Below are 15229 nucleotides of genomic sequence, written 5' to 3'. Positions count from 1 at the left end.
GAAATGGCTGCTAGAACATAGCATTCCAGGTGGAAGAGTCTAGCAATGGGGATTTATGAAGCATGTCTGAGCCACCAGAAGCAGTCATGTTTGACTGGAAGAGGCAATGAGGCTGGTCAGCCACACCACTATTAGACAAGGTCATTCTTAGCATGCCTATGAATTTGGGCAGAACCTCCTAGGTCTCATATCTGGGTTTATTCAACTGACCGCTTTGAAGGAAAACAACTATTATGGTGGGTGAAGGCATCTGGAAAGACTCCAGGAAAATACCTTTTTTCTTATCTGAAGCTAAGAAATAGGTCTCTGGGAAGGGCAGGGATGAAGGCCATATTTAAATCCTAGCAATCTTCAGCTGGAAGAGGCTCTAGTTTAAAGATTCAAGCGTTTTCACTGAAGGAGGGTTATCCACCATATCTGAAAGGCTCCTTATTCTTCAGTTCCGTGCAGGGAGCAGGGAGGGGTTGCAAAATAGTTCAAGGGCTCTCAAGGTCCATTTCTAGAAGGCTTCTTTGGAGCTATGGTTATGATTTGGTGCCACCTGGTGACCGCGACAGAATATAGCAGCCTCCTTCCCATCCTTCCTAAATTTGGAACACCATACTGCATCCCTGCACATAGGGAGGGGAGTAGCTGCCTTCCAATAGGGTAGAATCAGTAATTCAGAGACCCTCTGGGGTCTGTGTAATGGAAACGAAAAGGGAGAAAAGAAAAGCGCTACTCCAGGACTCTAGGCCATCCTTTTCTGGGTTGCTAAATTTTCCGTTTTCTGCAGGGTACTCTCTGGGAAAGTGTTTTTTTTCTCCAGGTATTATAGGATTAGGGTTGTCACATCCCCCTCCCTCCATCCACTCTCCACTCATACATACTCTCTTACTATGGCTTGACTATCTGTAACAGATGATACAAGATCTTTCTCTCAGATTTGACCAGAGAATTTGTGAGCCTCTAAATTGTGGCCAAGGGACTAATAGTTAAAGGGTCTGGTTCTCCCATGAGCTCAGGTTTAGCATTATTTTATCCTGCATGAGTTAACACTGTTCTAGAATGGCTGAGCTAGAGTGACTCCTCCATGAAAAGCCTATTCCTGTGAGGCTACAGTAGTGTGCCTCAGAGAATAGAACAGATAGGCATCCCCTTTTCCTTCAAAACCCATTCCTGAATCAATTCAAGGTGATCAATAAAGCTAAAACTAGAGAAGCTGGGCATAGTGATGCATGCCTACAATCCCAGCTACCCAGGAAGCCAAGGCAGGAGGATTGTAAATTCCAGACCAGCCTGGGCAATTTAGCGAGTGTCCCTGTCTCAAAACACACACAAACAAACAAAAACAAAACTAAAACTGCAGTGGCCTGATGATGCTTCATAATGGGGTATTACTACATAGTAGATTGAGGAGTCAGCTTAAACTGGGATGGCCAGAGCTGAGTAAGACAAGATTGAGCTAGTGAAAAGGTTAATCTCTCTGCCACTGCCTCCATTCCCAGGTACCCTTGAAATTTGAGTTTCTATTGTGCCCCATCCTCCCAGTCAGTCTTTTCAGGCTCTTCTGGGTGTTTGTGAATTGAGACAGCTCTCAGTTTGGAGTGCTGCTTGCACCAGGAAGGGAGGGCATGAAAATGGTCTAAGTGCAAATTTAAAAATTATCAACTAGATTAGGCTGTTTCAGTTCATGGATCAGTACTTTTATATGTCCCAGCTCGCCCCTGGTCCCTATAATACACAGCTGCATGAGTGGATGTTCCCTAACAGTACTGCCAAGGAGTGAATAAATCCCTTTTCATCCTTTAGTTAATACAAGGAGAAATTTTTCAAAAGTACCATTTGCAAGGACACCAATGGATAAAATATTAACAAAATAACATATGAACAAAAGAGTTTATGAAGCTCACATTTCTTATCCTGAATCAACCAAAGTTGATTATCTGGTACAGTGTAAGAGGGCACCTAATCAAGTCCTTTTTTTGCCAGGATCAAACTTTCCAAACAGGTGAGAGGTCAAACATTAGACCACCCTGAACAGAAGTGAGCCTGACAGATCTTCTGAAATGCACAATGCCTGGAAGAAATCAACTTTCCTTGTTGCTTTCAGGTGCTGAGACTCTCGTGGGTGATTTCTTTCCTGGCACCTGCTGCTTTCTGGTTCTACAGTCACCCTGGCCCCTGGGCTTCCCCCACCCCTTTCAGGCTCCCTGAAGGAGCAGAGCTCCAGAGAAACTCCACCCCTTCCCACAGTCTGACGACATGTGTGCAGGACAAGAATTCTGACAAATCACAAATGTGCTTACGAGTCTAATTAGAAAAAAATAAAAATGAGATTGAGACAGAGAGTGTTCCTAGCAAAGATTTTGAAAATCTGGTTCCTTGTGGCCATCCCTATTGTTCTCAGCTAGTATTTCGTTTTAGTCCCCTAAAATAGCCATGTGACCTTGATGGCAAACGCCATCTTCCTCCCAGGCCTGCCTGAGCTGCCTCAGATTCCTCTGACGACTCGCTCGCGCTGTCTTTTCCGATTTCAAAGGCTTTAGACCGCCTCCCAAGACCCTTTTTCCGGTCTGAGAGGTCTGGGAGGCTCTCAGGTCATTTGCCGAGCAGACGTGATTGACAAGATTTGTGTCTAATGAATGCTCGTCTCTTTCCCAGCTCAGATTACTAGTTCCGCTCCCTTTCCCAGCTTCTTTTTGATGACTCATCCCTCAAATTCTTCACACGGTCGCCTTTCTTAGCCCCTCCCCGCCTTGCCCCGCCTGTCCTTTCTCCCAGCGCTCCTAGTTGCCCCCGGCCCCCGCCTTAGGGGAATGTATTTTTGTGAATCCTATCCGGTATAGTTTTTACGAGGTACTTTAAACGTACAGAAGAAGAAGAAGAAGAAGAAAAAAAGCACAATTTCCGCACAGGAAAGAGGAGGTTCATTTCCTTATAAGGAGCTTAACCCCTCGCTGTTTGAGCTTTCCCTTACAGATGGTGGGGGTGGGTGAGACCGAAACGGCAGCGGGACTTCTGATTCTTGTTTCCAGTTCAACTCTGAACTGAAGGCAGCTCTGAGTTCCTAGCAAAGGTCACGCTGTTCTGCTGCAACAGCCTGCCTCACTGAGCGAGGAGCCCAGGGAGGTAGAGTTAGGGTTGGAAGTTTACAAACATTTCCCTGGGTCTCTTGGGCATCTGCTTCATACACACATACACATATCACAGTTTTGCCCGGAGACTACAGCTCTAAAGAGGAAAGTGCCTTCAGTCTTAATTTGGAGGCTGAGGAAGGGTGCAAGTAAGTGGAGAGTTGAGACAACTTTGAAGCTGTCCTGGATCCAGACCACTTAAATAGGTGAAAGAAAACTTTCACCTGGGCAAGGAACCGTAGCCTCTTGAATGTCCTCACAGCATGTTTTTCTGGATTGGATCAAGTAAAGCAAAAAGATCCATGATAGGAAATCAGCAAGGAATTGGCTAAATTTGCCCTCTTTGGCCTGCTTCTTGTACTCTCGGTTGTTCTTTTATGCTCACACAATCATCACTAACCTCTGTCCCTTATGTCTCAGCTAAAGAAAGTCATAGAAGGCTTCCAGTTTGACCTAGGTTTAATACTGCCTTGTATATGGCTTTAGTGCATAGAAGGTGCTCAATAAATTTCTCCAAGTCTGAGTATCATATCAAAGGCCACCATATCAGTCAGGGGTCACCCAATCTGCAGAGTGTTCTCAGACTCAGGCATTTATTATGAGGAAAATTTTGCACCTTGTTATTGATTATGTCTCTGGAAAAGGAGAGTCGTTATGCAGCTTGGGGAAACAAAGAAGGCACTAAAAAATAGTAGGCACCTTCCTTTTCTATTTCCTCCTAGCCAGCCCTGCTGTTCTCCCTTTAGAGGCCCCTTGGCCAAGTCCCATCCACAGCTCATTTGTATTGTCTAGGCTTGCCCCTCTGGCCTCTGAGAGGAACATAGCCAATGAACAGGAAATAGGCAGCATGCTTTCTGCCCCTACTGGGGTGAAAAGTAAGTGGAGACACAAATCCCACCCCTTCCCCAGCTTCTGCTTCCAGATTCTCGCCTTCATCTTCATCACAAAACATTACTGAAGCATCTCTCTCTCCAAAGCTGTCTGTCTTCATTAGTTTAAACATAGTTCTTGACTTGATAATCAGAGATAGCAAGTGCTTTTTACCAAAAATGTAAAAAGCACACACGTGGCAGGGAGCTGGGGAGTGGGTTAATGTGTAAAATATGCAATCCAAAAATTTCATACTAGCCATATATCTTGGAGTCGGTGGCTAAGTAATCTGAGTAAATGAATATGGTTTGGTAAAAAGTGGGCGTGGGCACTTGTAACAGTTTTACATCTCTGTAGGCAGATTGGGATCAGTCAAGCCATAGGATCTTAAATACAAAAGGATTCCTAGAAGAGGTGGGATTTAAGAAATAGCTAAGTGACTGAAACAAATGTCCATAAGTTATTTGCATCCTGAGATGGGAGTGGAATTAATGAATTGACTTTGATTGTGGAAACTGAATAACCAGGGATTGTTATTTCTTCTCTTCCTCCCCTTTCAACACACATTTGTTGAGTGCCAATTATGCCCTAGATACTAAAAATGTAAAAGTAATGTAAAATGATAGCAAATAGTTTTTGGATATTTATTATGTGCCAGATACTATGTTAAGACATCATAGACAGTCCGTGACTTATGACAGTTCAATTTAAGGAATTTAGATGGTTCCATTTAAGGATTTTTAAAATATATTTTTGAGTTATCATTGGATCTTTATTTATTAATATGTAGCACTGAGAATCAAACCCTGTGCCTCTCACATGCTAGGCAAGCACTCTACCACTGAGCCACAACCTCAGCCCACCACTTAAGGATTTTAAGACAATCCCATGCTGTGAAAGCAGTATACATTCGATGGAAACCATAATCTGAATTTTCACTTTTTCCCAGGTTATCAATATTCTGTATTTAGTTCAATACTCTTTCAGGATGCTAGCAATGACTCCCAGTCAGTCACATGATCATGAGAGAAGACAACCAGGACTCTACAGTGTACTAACCTATGATGTTCAGTAAGTTAGGTGTAAATACATTTTTACTTGCCATATTTCCAATTTATGATGGGTTTTATCAGGATGTAACTCCATCCAGGGGTTGGGGGTGTAGTTCAGTGGTAGAGTGCTTGCCTACCATGCATGACACCCTGGGTTTGATCTCCAGTACTACAAAAATAAATAAATGAAAACAAAATGTTAACAGAATGCAACCCCATCCATAAGTTGAGGAGTATCTGCATCTTATTTAAATCTCTCAGTGAGTTTGAGAGTATAAATTGATGGTGGAGCACTTGCCAAGCATGCGAGAACCTCTGAGTTCCATCCCCAACATTCCCCCAAAATCAGTCAATCAATCTCATAGTGATCTTATGATGTATGTATTATTATCATACCCATTTTTCAGATGAGCCAACTGTGGTTCAAAGAGATGAAGTGACTTGCCCCAAGATCACACAACTGGCAAAAAGTGGAAGACCTGAAATTTAAATCTTAGCAGTTAAGAGTGTAGAGCCCTTGAATTTAATAAGTTTGCTTTTCCAGTATGCTTCTAGTTGACAGTTATAGAAATGAGACTTGTGTGGTGGCAGAGTGAGGGAGGGTCAGGAATTTAAGAGCACATAGATAGACCAGGGTAAATCACAAGATTCCAGAAGTAGTAGCAGAGGCCCTAGCCAGCTATTTAGATAGGCAGGTAGAGTAGCATCTGGGTAACAAGGATGCAGCAGAAACTAGGAGAAAGCCCAGACTGGCAGATGGTTGGCAACCAGAGTGTCTGGCAACCAGTGACAGAAGTCCTGAAATGGAACTTGGGCATCCAGAGCAGAATGCCACGTGTCAAAAGGTCTGGCAAGAGCTTGACAGAGCACTCATCCTGTGAAGACTGAGGTGCCAGATAGGGTACCAAGGTAGCAATAGGGATATGGGGGAATAAGAGCTTAAGGCAGGGTCTTTTATCCAGCAAAGCAAAAAGCAACCCAGTGATTAGATCTAGGAACCAGTTCATTTATTCCCCCTTCCATTTATTCACTGAGCCTCGCTAAGTTGCTGAGGCTTGCCTCAAACTTGAGATCCTCCTGTCTCAGTCTCCAGAATCACTGGGATTACAGGCATGCACCACCACACCTGACTTTACAAAGTCCTCTTGAGAAAACCAGCCTGGTATCTGTTCCCAGCCATATAGGTGAGTAACAAGATCACATCATGGAAAGTGCATGAAGCTTAGCACTTTTTGGAAGGGGGCTTAGGAAGAAAGGAATTCACCCAAATTTATAGGTACTACAGGTGAAATCTGTTGACAAATTCTTGGCTTGGCTTTCCAACCTCCATAAAGCTTTTTAAAAGTCTAATCTAAGATTCTCTGAAAATTGCCAGCAAGTCAGGTACACTGGCACAAGCCTGTGATCCCAGTGGCTCAGGAGGTTGAGGTAGGAAGATTCCAAGTTCAAAGCCAGCCTCAGCAACTTAGCAAGGCCCTAAGCAACTTAGCAAGACCTTTAGCAATTTAACGAGACCCTGTTTAAAAAAGATTTTTTTTTAAAGGTGGGGGTTGTGGATGTGGCTCAGTGGTTAAGTGCCCCTGGGTTGAATCCTTGGGAAAGAAAGAAAGAAAGAGAGGGGGGGAGAGGGAGGGAGGGAGGAGGAGGGGAGGGAGGAAGGGAGGGAAAGAAAGAAAGGAAGGAAGGAAGAAAGAAGAAAAGCACCAGCAAAATAAATTGAAAAGGCCTTTGTGGTCAATTGACATTCTTGCTGCACTTATGTAAACAATCAGGTCAAATCTAATGAGACTAGACTTATTTTGCTAACAAGAATAACCTTACTTTATTTATCTTTGATCAAAAGGGGAGGTGACTGTAGAGAGAAATTTGATGTTTGAATAGAAAACTTTAGCAACACCCTGTGACTTATTAGATTCTAGTCCTGTTCATTGTCTTTGAGCTATTTTTTACCTCTTGGCAAACCACCATTTAAACTTTCTATTTGGTCTACCTGGACAGAGACTTCTGTCTTGAACATTTTGTCAGTCCTTCCCAAGCTCTTATTTTTTATGATACTGGGGATGAAACCCTAGGGGTGCTCTCCCACTGAACTACATCTCCAGCCCTTTTTCTTTCTAATTTGGGGACAGGATCTGAGAATCTTACTTAACTGCCTCAGCCTCCTGAGTAGCTAGGATTATAGGTCCCACTCCTGGCCAAATTCTCAATTCTTCTAACTTCCTTTAGTATCTAGCTACAGTTGCCTAAACTGATGGTTCCAACATTTTCCCCCACTTTCCTGACTTGATGCCCCTGAGAACTGAAACCTGACTTCCCAGATTCTTATTGGGTTTCTAGGTTGTCTTGTAGCTGACTCCCCCCATCCCCAGTATCTAAAGAAGCCTTGTAAGCTGGAACAAGATGACTTGATAAAAACTTCAAAGGGGTCATCACCACAGAAGATCAAATATGAGCAGCCTTTGTTCCTGCTGTATGTGGGACATTCATGAAGTTCATGGAACAACTGTGTCTTCCGTGCTTTGCTCTGGGAAACAGTCATGCAAAGCACAAATCAGATGATCCCCTGGATTGCCACTTTTGTCCTCACTCCATCATCTAAAGATGCTTCAAGATCAATATGCAAGCCAGGTGTGGTGGTGCATGCCAGTAATCCCAGTGGCTCTGATAAGGCAGGAGGATTTCAAGTTCAAAGCCAGCCTCAGCAACTTATCGAGGCACTAAGCAACTTAGTGAGAACCTGTCTCAAAATGAAAAATAAAAAAGGGCAGGGGATGTGGCTCAGTGGTTGTGCGTCCCTGGGTTCAATCCCTAGTTAAAAAAAAAAATCAATGTATAGAAATCTTTGTGGCCTGTGGATGTAGTAGTTCAGTGGCAGAGCACTTACCTAACAGGTAAAAAGGCCTGTGTTGCACCAAACATGGAAGGAAAGAAGGAGGGAGGAAGAAATCTTCTTAACTGGTTGTCCTCTGGACTCAGAAATTAGATTTATAGTCTGTTCCAATCATTAATCTTGTTTGTTTGTGTGTGTGTTCATAGAAGTCTCCATCATTAAATGTCTGGTGGCTTGCACCAACCAGCAAATATATTCTACACCCAACTCTCAATATATGATTCAGCTGTTCCTTAATGAACAAAAGGCAACCAAATGAGAAGTGAACATAAATTGCAGAGAAAAAAGAAGAATGTGTCTTCTTTCCTTGAGCATGGGGAGGGACTTAACAAAGCTTCTCTCTTTTGTGGGGCCAGGAGGGCACAGATCAGAGATTGAACCCAGGTACACTTAACCACTGAGCCACATCCCCAGCCTTTTTTTTTTTTTTTTTTTTAATTCTAAGACAGGGTCTCACCAAGTTGTTTAGGGCCTCGCTAAATTACTGAAACTGGCCTTGAATTTGTGTTCCTCCTGCTTCAGTCTCCCCAGTCTTGGGGATGATAGGCCTGCACCATCACACCGGGCTAAGAATCTTTCCTTGATGAAACTTTAGTTAGTCTTCTCTGAGCCCTCTTCAAACTAAACCTCAACTTTGTTCCTTGTCCTGTCTTTGTCCTCCCAGCACAATCTTAACAGAGAATACTGCTAAGACATCCCTCCACCCTTCATAGTTGATCACCCTTAATATCTGATCAAGTTCTTCATCCCCCATCTTTGATTTGAAAATCCTTGGCCTGCCTTTAGCTAAGGCATTGAGGTCAGTTTAGCAAAAATCCGGCTACTCTGGATGCCTCCTCATTTCCATCCACCAACCCCTCTCACTCTGCTCCTTGACTATTAATCCCCACTTATCTTTGTTATATTCAGAGTTGAGGCCAATCTCTCTGCTATTGTGATAGTCTTGAGTAAAGTCTTTTCTACCAGTAAAAAGATTAACAGTTGGGCACAGTGATTGCTCTGGGAAACAATCATGCAAAGCACAACAGTTACTGGCCTATAATCCCAGTAACTGAGGCAAAAGGATTTTTGAGAGAGGTGGGTGCAGAGGCTGAGGCAAAAGGATTGCAAGTTTGAGGCCAGCCTCCACATCTTAGCAAGACTCTTTCAAAATAAAAATTAAAAGGGACTGGGATGCTGAGTGTGGTGGTGCACCTCTGTAATCCCAGTGGCTCTGGAGGCCAAGGCAGAAGGATCATGGGTTCAAAACCAGCCTCAGCAAAAGTGGGACATTAAGCAACTCAGTGAGATCCTGTCTCTAAATAAAATACAAAATAGGGCTGGAAATGTGGCTCAGTGGTTGAGTGCCCCTGAGTTCAATACCCAGTACCAAAAATCAAAATAAAAAAGGACTGGGGTGTAGCTCAATGGTAAAGCACTCCTGGGTTCAATTCCCAGTACAAAACAAAAAAGTTAATAATCAACTGCCAGTATAAGCTGCCTACAATAGTGGTGCCTAGGAAATATCCAGGAGATGTTTAGGAAGTCCCTAGAGACACAAGTCTAGAGCTACCAAGGTGAGAGCAGCTCTGCCTTTGCCTTCATCCTTGCCCTGCACCACCAGTTCCTCATGCTCTTGCCTTTTTGGAAAAGGCTCCCTCAGTCCCTCTCCTGGAGACTAGCAGGTCAGGATCCAGAATCTGTCCACTCCCCAGTCAGTTGCTTTTTTCTTTTTCTTTCTTTCTTTTTTTTTTTTTTTTTGGTACTGGGAATTGAACTCAGGGGCACTTAACCACTGAGCCACATCCCTAGCCCGTTTTTGTATTTAATTTAGAGTCAGGGTCTCACTGAGTTGCTTAGCACCTCACTAAGTTGCCAAGGCTGGCTTTTGAACTCTCAATCCTCCTGCCTCAGCCTCCTGAGCCACTAGGATTACAGGTGTGCATCACCATACCCGGCTTAATCAGTTGCTTGTTGAGACTCAATACAACAGCATCTTGCCAAACTCTCCCAGTTCACAGTTTAGCTCAGTCCTTACCTGAAGGCTTTTGCAACATTTCCCAACTTTTAGTCATATGAGTGTTACCATTACAATTTTCACTGTATTCATGTGACTATACTATTATTTACTTAACATTGTTCTTTAAATTGCCTTTAAATCAGGTTACTCCCTCCTTTTGTAATTTTGCCTCTTCATAAACAATAAACTCACCTTTTAAATATCTAGGAGGAATATATTACACTAGAGATCAGCATATTTTCTCTTAAGAATTTTATATAGCTTGAAACACATTTTTGTTTCTTGAGTTGAGTCCCTGATGAAGTCAAGAGCATGCAGTTGGGAGCCATGTTGTTGAAAAAAATCCATAAATTCAAATTCTATTTGGTATCATTAGATTCCCATGGGGCTGGAAATCAATTAGGGGAAACAGTGGATCCATGTTTCCAATGGTATCTCACTATACGGAACATACATACTGACTGGAAATCATCAGATCCTGGGTGTAGGAGGAGGTTGGGGGAGATGACCTAGACTATTTAAATATTTCTCTCTCAAAATATTTTTTTTTGCACCAGGGATTCAATCCAGGGGAGTTTAACCACTGAGCCACATCCCCAGCCCTTTTTTGTATTTTATTTAGAGACAGGATCTTGCTGAGTTGCTTAGGGCTTCGCCAAACTGCTGAGGCTGGCTTTGAACTTATGATCCTCCTGCCTCAGTCTTCTGAGCTATTGAGATTACAAGTGTGCAACACTGCACCCACCTCTCTCAAATTTTTTAGGTGAGGGCCAGGGCTATAGCTCAGTGGTAGAGCGTTTGCCTAGCATGGGTGAGGCACTGGATTCAATCCTCAGGACCACATAAAAAACAAATATATAAAAAATATTCAATTCTTTAAAAATCTTTAGGTGAGTTTATTCATCTCAGTTTAATGTACTTATAATGGATATCACTATATCCATAAGTGGCCACTGTCTGCAAACAAAGAGTGTCCAGCACCTTTGCCCTTCACCAGAAAGAACAGAATACAGATGAATCAAAAATCTCTCCAGATGTGAGATGAAAATTAACAAAGAGCCGGGCCCACTGGAGCATGCCCATAATCCCAGAAGCTCTGGAAGCTGAGATAGGAGGATCAAAGTTCAAAGCCAGCCTCAGCAAAAGCAAGGCACTAAGCAACTTAGTAAGACCCTGTCTCTAAATAAAATGGGCCTGGGAACGTGACTTAGTGGTTGAGTACCTCTGAGTTCAATCCGCGGTAACCCTCTCCCCCCAAAAATAAAACAACAACAACTAACAGAAATCCACTGGCTTCCAGGAGAAGAAAGGGTGTCTACAGATAAATGGGTGGTCACATTGGGATCATTGGACAGAACTGGATGCGTGGAGATAAGAAGGAAATATAAAACCTGACAGAGCTGTAGGAGTCATCAGCATACAGATGGTCCTTGAAATCAAGAGTCATGCTAATCAGGTGGTTAGAGCAATGGGATAAAAAGACAATTGAAGCTGAAATTTGGGAGAAGAACATCTGCAGATGAGGAGAAGGAGAGAAATAGAATGAGGAGGAAATCATAGCATATAATGGGAGCCAGAGGAGGAAATTTTTCTGGATGTGAGATTTGTTCATAGAATCAAATAGTACAGAGAAGTTTCCTCGGAAGTGCATTTTTAGGCTTTTCCAATATGGTGGTCACTTACTAACATAATTAAAGCACTTTTTGTGGATGATGGGAGCAGAGGCCAGATCACAGTGGCCTGAATTATGACAGGAAGTAAGGAAGTGAAGATATTGAGTGTGGACTACATTTTCTGAAAATATGAATCTGGGCATTTCTTTTTAAAAAAAATAGCAAGCCAGCTGGGTGCCATGGTGCACATCTATAATTCCAGCGGCTCAGGAGACTGTGGCAGGAGGATCGCCAAATTCAAAGCCAGCCTCAGCAAAAGCTAGGTGCTAAGGAACTCAGTGAGACCCTGTCTCTACGTAAAATACAAAATAGGGCTGGGGATGTGGCTCAGTGGTAGAGTGCCTCTGAGTTCAATCCCAGGCACCCCAAAATATAAAAGGTAGCAAGCCAGGGCTGGGGATATAGCTCAAATGGTAGATTGCTTGCCTTTCATGCACAAGGCCCTGGGTTCAATCCCCAGTATCACCAAAAGGTAAAAAAAAGGTAGCAAGCCAGAGCTGGGCATGGTGGCACACACCATAATTGTAGCAACTCAGGAGACTTGAGACAGGAGGATCACCCCCAGGTTTGAGGCCAGCCTCTGCTATTTATCAAGACACTCAGCAACTTAGTGAGACCCTATCTCAAAATAAAAAATAAAAAGGACTGGGGGTATAGCTCAATGGTAAAACACCCCTGGGATCAATCTCCAGTATAAAAATATCAATAATAAAATAAAAAATAGCAAGCTGGAAGTGGTGGTACAGGCCTATAATCCTAGTTATGTAGTCATCTGATGCAGGAGGATTGCAAGTTGGAGGCCAGGCTGGGCAATTTATTATTATTTTGGGTACTAGGGATTTAACCCAGGGGTGTTTTACCACTGAGCTACATGCCCAGGCCTTTTTGTTATTTTTTAAATTTTGAGACAGGGTCTTACTGAGTTGCTTAGGGCTCTTCTAACTTGCTGTGGCTGGCCTTGAACTTGTGATCCTCCTGTCTCAGCCTCCTAAGTCACTGGGATTATGGCATATACCACCATGCCCAGTCAGCCTGGGCAATTTAGCAAGACTCTGTCTCAAAATACAAATAAAAAGGACTGGGGATTTACCTCAGTGTAAAGTGCCCTGGGTTCAATCCTCAATTCCACACACAAAAAAAGAAGCAATATTAATTGCCTTATGTTAAATAACAAATGTACAGGTAAGTATTAAAATTTATTACAACAAGGGTGTCTTGGCTGTTGGAAATATGAAGAGGTACAAAATTTGGTCACTCCCCACAATGTTCCCAGTATAATAGGAGTCAGATGTTGAGGCCCAGGAATATGGTATAGGGAACAAACTTTCTATTAGAAGAAGCTGGAAATCTGAGAAGTCTTCACAGAGAAAATGACTTTAGAGCTGAGATTTTAAAATGATAAGTTCTCCTGGTGAAGGTTGGAGAGGGCATTCTAGGTAGATGGACACATGAGCAAAGGCATATAGATATAAATGTCTATGTCATGTTTAGGGATGACTAATGGATCAATGTAGCCAAACTGTGGACTGTTAGGAACTAGACTGTGAGGAGGTCTTTAGGCCATGTTAAGGAGTTTGGAATTTATTCTGTAATGGATCATGGAAAGACTTCAGGGTTTTGTTTTTTGTTTTTCTTTTCATTTCTTAAGCCAGATTGGTCACATGTCCAGAATTGGAAAGGGAAAACTACAAGAGGGGAGACCATTTGAGAGACTTCAGTAGTTGTCTGAGCATGAAGGGATATGGGCCTGTTCTAAGACAGTGTGGAAAGATGTTGTGGGGGAGGGAATGAAGCAGAACGAGAGAAGGGAGGCAAGCTGATTTAGGAAACAACCATAATGATCTGATTTTAGATCCATAATAGTGAAATTATTAAGCACTCAGGCTCTGTAATCAGGAAAAATACCGGCTCTGCAACATCCCAATTTAGTGATCTTAGACACATTATTTAACATCTCTGAGCCTCAGATTAATTATTTGCAAAATGGGAATAATAAGATAGCTACTTTGAGCCAGTGTGGTGTCACATGCCTGTAATCTCAGGGATTTGGGAGGCTGAGGCAGGAGGATCATAAATTTGAGGCCATCCTGAGCAATTCAGCAAAACCTTATCTCCAAATGAAATATAAAAAAGGACTGGGATTGTAGCTCAGTGGTGGAGTGAGTACCACTGGATTAAATACCCAATATTGCAAAAAAAAATAGAAAATAAAAATAAGCTACCTACCTGATAGGATTATTGTAAAATGTAAAGGATATATATATATATATATATATATATATATATATATATATATATATATATATAATATGCTTAGCACAGAACCCAAAACCGCAAGTTTTCAGTGTTAGTTATTATTATTAAAAATATTAATTTAAGTGCAAGCTAAATTTCAGTGGTGAATTGAAATGTCTAATAGTTGAAAATGTGAACTGAGGTACAAAAGGAAGGTATGGGGCAGTGATTTCTGATTCATCTTATAGAGATAATTGTTGATGTGGCAGAATGACTGAGCCTCTATGGTCTGAGAGGGAGGGAAAGGTCCTTATATTGGAAAGGATCTTTAAATTGCTAAATGCAGTGGCTTCTTCTAATTCCTCAGTCCCTGACACTTCTGTGGCAATGGATGCAAATGACCTCTTAAAACCTTCTTTTAAAAGCTCCTCTTCAGTTTCCATGGTGTTCTGTTCTCTTCGATCTTCTCTGATTATGCATAGATGTCACAGCTAAAAGCCTTATAGTGCTTGCTTACTCCAACCCCCTCATTTTACAAATGAGGCAATTAAAAAGCCAGAAAAATGGAAGTAGCTTTATTAAGGTTCACAGTCAGTTGTTCCTTATTTGTCTCCTCCTTCCCTTTCTGACTTCCCATGATCCTTTGCTCTTTGTTTCCTTACACTCACTTCTTCTTTCTACAAACCCATCTGTTTGCATGGCTTCTAGTATTTCTTTTAGGTCTGATTACCAAATTAAAATCTTCCACCCTTCCCTTTTTTCAGAGCTGCCAATCCACAATTCTTAGAGGTAACTAAGTGTTCCACTAACACCTCACACTCAGGATGTCTGAGCATCATCTTTCTCCACAAGGCTGGCTTCCCTCATTGTTATGGTTTGGACCTGTAATGTCCCCCAAAGGCTCATGTGTTGAAGTCTTGGTCCTCAATGCAGCAGTGTTCAGAGGTGAGACATTTGGGAACTGAGTGGATCATAAGGTTTTTGACTTTGTGGGTGGATTAATCCATCAATAAATCCATTGTTGATGGCATTATTGGGAGGTGGTGAAAACTATAGGGGATGAAGGTCACTGGGGGTATGCCTTTGAAAGTTATATCTTGTCTCTGGGCCCTTTCTCTCTACTGCTCCTCTTTTTTTCTTTCCTTCCCAGCAGCCAAGAGGTGAGTGGCTCTGCTCTACCATGATGTTCTGCTTCATCACAGGCCCATAGGGATGGAATTAGCCAACCATGGAATGAAACCTCTGAAACTATGAACTGAAATAAAGCTTTCCACCTTTAAGATGTTTTCTCAGGTATCTTATCATAGTGACAAAAGTATGACTTATTGTCTCCACTATCCTCTTAATGGTGCCTCCATTCTTCTAGACAACTAACTCCTTACCAAATCTGGTCA

The sequence above is a fragment of the Callospermophilus lateralis genome, chromosome X, assembly GCF_048772815.1.
Source record: "Callospermophilus lateralis isolate mCalLat2 chromosome X, mCalLat2.hap1, whole genome shotgun sequence".
In the NCBI taxonomy this organism is placed as follows: domain Eukaryota; kingdom Metazoa; phylum Chordata; class Mammalia; order Rodentia; family Sciuridae; genus Callospermophilus; species Callospermophilus lateralis.
The sequence above is the reverse complement of the archived record's forward strand: the minus strand, read 5'-3'. Positions refer to the sequence as shown.